Raw genomic sequence first — 6,045 nt, 5'->3', positions numbered from 1 at the left:
TGGTCAATGCTTCGATGCTGGGGATGTTGGCCTGAGCACCTATCCTGCCAATGAATTTGCAGGATCTTGCAGAGGCAGCATTGGTGGTACTTCTCTGGTGCTCTGAGGTGCCTGCTGTACATAGCCGATATCTCTGAAGCATATAGGAGGGCGAGTATCACCACTGCTCTGTGGACCATAAGCTTGGTGCTGGGTTTGAGGTCCTGCTCTTGAAACACTCTCTTCCTCAGGTGACCGAAGACTGCATTGCCACACTGAAGGTTGTGTTGGACTTCGTTATCTATATCTGCCCTTGTTGTCAATAGGCTGCCGAAGTATGGAAAATGGTCCATATTGTCCTAGGCCTCATCATGGATCTTGACAATTGGGGGGCAGTACTGTGTGGCGGGGGCAGGTTGCTAGAGAACCTTTGTCTTACTGATGTTTAGTGTAAGACTTCAGTGAAGGTGTTGACGGTGGTTTGGCGTTCGACCTCCGAGTGCACAAATGCAAACGTCGTCTCCATACTGTAATTCAATGAGAGATGATGGGATGACCTTTGACCTGGGCTGGAGGTGACAAAGGTTGAACAGTTTGCCATTTGTTTTATAGATTATCTCCACTCCAGCAGGGAGCTTATTGAGGTTGAGATGGAGCATTGCAGCAAGGAAGATCGAGAAGAGCGTTGGTGTGATGACACAGCCTTGCTTGACACTGGTCCGCTCGTGTATTGAGTCTGTGTTGGATCCGTTGGTCAGGATCATGGCTTGCATGTCATCGTGAAGCAACCAGAGGATAGTGATGAACTTTTGAGGCCAGCCGTGCTTGAGGAGGACAATCCATAATCCATCCCAGTTTGTGAGGTCAAAGAAGGCCATGTACAGAGGCTGGAGCTGCTCCCTGCACTTTTCTTCAATTTGTCCATTGTGCCCCTTAGTGGGTGGAATCCGCATTGCGACTCTGTGAGGAGCTCTTCAGCTACTGGGAGAAGGCGATTGTGGAGAATTCTTGTGATGACTTTCCCTGTGGCAGACAGCAGAGAAACTCCTCTGTATTTATTGCAATTGGACTTGTTACCTTTCTTGAAGATGGTCACAATTGCAGTGTCTCTGAGATTACCTGGCATGCTCTCTTCTTTCCAAATAAGAGAAATTAATTCATGGAATCACGCCAATAGTGCTTCTCCAGCATGCTTTAGTGCTTTGGCGGGGATTCCATCTGCTCCTGAGGCCTTGTTGTTCTTCAGTTGTCAGATGGCCTTTTCAACCTCATGCCGGGCTGGGTTGTCCTGAGGTGGTGGCAGGTAACGTGCTGCGGGATGGATTCGAGGACACTCGCGTCAAAAACAGAGTTTTGGTTATGGATATCTTTGAAATGCTCCTTCCAGTGGGCACTGACTGCCTCTCTGTCCTTGATGAGTACCTCTCCTCTCTTAACCCTCAGTGGGGTAGAACCTTGGGTGGTTGGGCCGTAGGTGGTCTTGACTGCGCTAAAGAATCTATGCCCGTCGTGGTTGTCAGATTGTTGCTGGATCTCTTGCTCTTTTTCCACACCACTGTTCTTTAGGTCGTGAGTTTTATGTTGGAACTTGGCCTTCAAACATCTATAGAGCTGTTTTCTTGCTTTCGAATTGTGTTGCTGTTGACAGTTCAAGAATGCCTTGCACTTGCGGCTTATTAGCACCTGTATCTTCTGGTCATTCTCGTCAAACCAATCTTGATATTTCTTGGTGGACTGACCAAGCGTCTCTTCACAGGTGCTAATTATGGAGGCCTTGAGAGCAGACCAGGCACTGTACCCAGGAGCAAGGTTGGGAGGACCAGTGCAGTCGGGACCCAGGAGTGAGGTTAAGACCCAGGAGGGAGGTCGGGACCCAGGAGCAAGGTCCGGTCACAGGAGCGAGGTCAGGAGGAGCAGCGAGGTCGGGACCCAGGAGGGAGGTCGGGCCCCAGGAGCAAGGTCCGGTCACAGGAGCGAGGTCAGGAGGAGCAGCGAGGTCGGGACCCAGGAGCCTGGTCAGGACCGAGGTGCAAGGTCGGGACACAGGAGCAAGGTCGAGAGGAGTGGCGCAGCATGGACTAGCAGTGGGGTAATGGCCCAGGGAAGATGCAGCATGGGCCAAGAGCGAGGTCAGGAGTCCTACACTGCGTCCTATGAAAGCCAGGGAGGGAGGGCCTTTGGGAAAGAGGAAGGAGGACAGTATGAGTATGTGTGTTTGTGTGTTCTAGGCCCGTGCAGTGGAGCCTAGTCTCCAATCGTCTTTAATCCCCTCGCCATTGGACCAAGAGCTTGCTCTGTCAAGCCCGTGTGGTAGCTGGTGTGCAATGGCCATCTCACATTAAAAGAAGTCACGCACAGGCATCTTCCACACTTTAAAATGAAGTTTGCGACCTGGAATGTCAGAACCCTCATGGACAACCCCAACAGCGACAGACCGGAACGCCGTACTGCTATCGTTGCCCGGGAACTCAGACGACTCGACATAGACATTGCCGCCCTAAGCGAGGCTCAGCGGGCAGGGGAAGGCCAGCTCAAGGAATAAGGTTACACCTTCTTCTGGAAAGGTAAACCAGAAGAAGAACACTGCCTCCATGGGGTAGACTTCGCCATGAAAAATGAGCTAGTTGGGCGTCTCAGAGAATCCCCTTGCAGGATAAATAAACGCCTCATGACCCTTCGGCTCACCCTAGCCTGGAACCAGTGCATGCAGTCATCAGTGCGTATGGTCCAACACTGGAAGCTACAGACGAGACCAAAGAGGAATTCTACTCCAGCCTTGAACAATTACTGACCTGAGTTTCACCAGGCGACAAGCTGATCCTCCTCGGCGACTTTAATGCCAGAGTTGGAAAGGACACGGACTCCTGGGGAGGTGTGATCGGCAGAGAGAGGGTAGGGAAAGCCAACTCCAACGGTACCCTCCTCCTGACGAAAGGCTTAGAACATGGTGCTAGAACCTCCACTTTTTTTGTATGCTTAATGCCCACTTAATGCCATTTTACCACTGAAATGATGTACAACACCCATATAGCACCCATTTTGGCACAAAATGGAAACTGGCGGGCATTTTTAGGAACCTTATTGCCGAGCGTTACTCTCCCCATGTCCTTAACGCCGGGAAAAAATATTACTGCCCGCCCACTTTTTTTGGGTGGAATCAGCAGAATGGGCGAAATCAACGCCCATAATATCGCCCAGCGTTACTTTCCACACTGATTCAACGCCGAGATTCAAAATTAACACCCACCCACATTTTTTGTCGTAAAGAGCATACTTACCGAAACTAGCGGCCTTGAGATTGCCCTGTGTCAATTTCACCACCTCGTACACATATTGCCCACAATATCACTCGCCCAATAAAACGGCCACAAAAAGTGGAACTGTTCTGAACGAACGCCAGCGGTGTGGCTGGCATTTGTAAAATCTCACTCTTATGTGAGGAGCTGATATCTGAACAATTTGCCTGAAAGAGCGTTGATGTGAGTGACAACGCTGACACACTGCTGTGTTTGTGTAGCTCAGACATCAATGATGCCCATCACCTTGGCGCCAGCTAAAGTTTACGTTGATTGATGTTAAGTTGTATTTAACCCTTTCATGTTAAGGAATCACCAGTGTGTAACAGGGCAGCTATCTGAGAGGTTATGTTCAATAACAAAAATATAATACCAACATTGGTCTGAAATCATAAGTATCACAGCCAACCCCCGCCCTCACCCCACTTTTTCCACCTTTGACATAAATCACATGTTCAACGTGTCCAGCAACACAGAGTACAAAGGTAAAGCAGGAGTGTGGTCCCCAGCCCGCATACATTGCAACAAACTGCATACACCCAGATGGAGGGAGACCACAGCCATCACCTGCGGACATGCACCTCACTTTCCTTCCCCCCTCCCCTTCTTCAGCAAGGAGAGGATAGACATTCAGAAAGGATAGACAGAAAGGAAAAAGAGGTGGGTAACGTGGGAGGAGGAGCGGCAGTTCGAGCAGCGTGAGTCCAGGGTGTGTGGTGAGGCCTATAAAGGCCCAACTTCAGAGGAGGAACGGCAGTTCGAGCAGCGCGAGTCCGGGGTGCGTGGTGAGGCCTATAAAGGCTCAACGTCGGAGGAGGAGCAGCAGTTCGAGCAGCGCAAGTCCGGGGTACGTGGAGAGGCCTTTAAAGGCCCAACATCGGAGGAGGAGCGGCAGTTCGAGCAGAGCGAGTCCAGGGTGCCTGGTGAGGCCTATAAAGGCCCAACGTCGGAGGAGGAGCGGAAGTTCGAGCAGCGCGAGTCCGGAGTGCCTGGTGAGGCCGAAAAAGATGTGGCTTGTACAGCTCCAGTCGGGATAAAAAGCAAAAAAGATGTTGAAAGAAATCAAACGGTGACGCCACAGCCAAAGGGGTAAGTAATTGGCTGGTGTTTGGTGAGTAGCTTTTCGTTTTATTTTTTATATCAGTAAATAACCTGTAAACATTGTTGTCTTTTTCTTTTTTATATCAGTAAGTAACCTGTTAACATTGTTGTCGCCAAACTAAGTGTAAGTAAGCGTTAAGTCATGGCAGGAGAGCTCGGTCACGTGATATGCTCCTCCTGTACCATGTGGGAAATCAGGGACACTTAAGGTGTCCCTGACGACTACGTGTACGGGAAGTGTATCCGCCTCCAGCTCCTGACGGACCGCGTTGCGGAATTGGAGCTGAGGGTGGATTCACTCTGGAGCATCCACGATGCAGAGAATGACGTGACTAGCACGTGTAGTGAGTTGGTCTTACCGCAGGTGAAGGGTCCACAGCCAACGAGGGAATGGAAGACCAGCAGGAAGAGCAGTGCAAGGAAGGTAGTGCAGGGGTCGCCTGCGGTCATCCCCCTGCAAAACAGATAAACCGCTTTGAGTACTGTTGAGGGGGATGACTCATCAGGGGAGGGCAGCAGCAGCCAAGTTCATGGCACCGTGGCTGGCTCTGTTGCACAGGAGGGCAGGAAAAAGAATGGAAAGAGATAGTGATAGGGGATTCAATTGTAAGGGGAATAGATAGGCGTTTCTGCGGCCGCAACCGAGATTAAGGATGGTATGTTGACTCCCTGGTGCAAGGGTCAAAGATTTCTCAGAGCAGGTGCAAGACATTCTAAAAAGGGAGGGAGAACAGCCAGTTGTCATGGTGCACATTGGTACCAACGACATAGGTAAAAAAAGGGACGAGGTCCTACAAAATGAATTTAAGGAGCTAGGAGCTAAATTAAAAAGTAGGACCTCAAAAGTAGTAATCTCGGGATTGCTACCAGTGCCACGTGCTAGTCAGAGTAAGAATCGCAGGATAGTGCAGATGAATTTTGCAGAAAAGTGGTTGCAGGGTGGCCAAGATTGGGAATTAAACATACAGGGGTATCTGACAATTCGGAAGGATAGACAAGAAGGGAAAGGAAGTGGAGTAGCTCTGTTAATAAAGGATGATATCAGGACAGTTGTGAGAGATGATATTGGCTCTAATGAACAAAATGTTGAATCATTGTGGGTGGAGATTAGAGATAGTGAGGGGAAAAAGTCACTGGTGAGCATAGTTTATAGGCCCCCAAATAATAGCTTCACGGTGGGGCAGACAATAATCAAGGGAATAATGGAGACATGTGAAAAAGGAATGGCAGTAATCATGGGGGATTTTAACCTACATATCGATTGGTCAAATCAAATCGCATGGGGTAGCCTTGAGGAGGAATTCATTGAATGTATACGGGATTGTTTCTGAGAACAGTATGTCACAGAACCTACAAGGGAGCAAGCTATCTTAGATCTGGTCTTGTGTAATGAGATAGGAATAATAAACAATCTCCTATTAAAAGATCCTCTCGGAATGAGTGATCACAGTATGGTTGAATTTGTAACACAGATTGAGGGTGAGGAAGTAATGTCTCAAACGAGCGTACTATGCTTAAACAAAGGGGACTACAGTGGGATGAGGGCAGAGTTAGCTAAAGTAGACTGGGAACACAGATGAAACGGTGGCACAAATGAGGAACAGTGGAGGACTTTTAAGGAGCTCTTTCATAGTGCTCAACAAAAATATATTCCAGTGAAAAAGAAGGG

This window comes from Pristiophorus japonicus, chromosome 4, assembly GCF_044704955.1.
Source record: "Pristiophorus japonicus isolate sPriJap1 chromosome 4, sPriJap1.hap1, whole genome shotgun sequence".
NCBI lineage: Eukaryota > Metazoa > Chordata > Chondrichthyes > Pristiophoridae > Pristiophorus > Pristiophorus japonicus.
The sequence above is the reverse complement of the archived record's forward strand: the minus strand, read 5'-3'. Positions refer to the sequence as shown.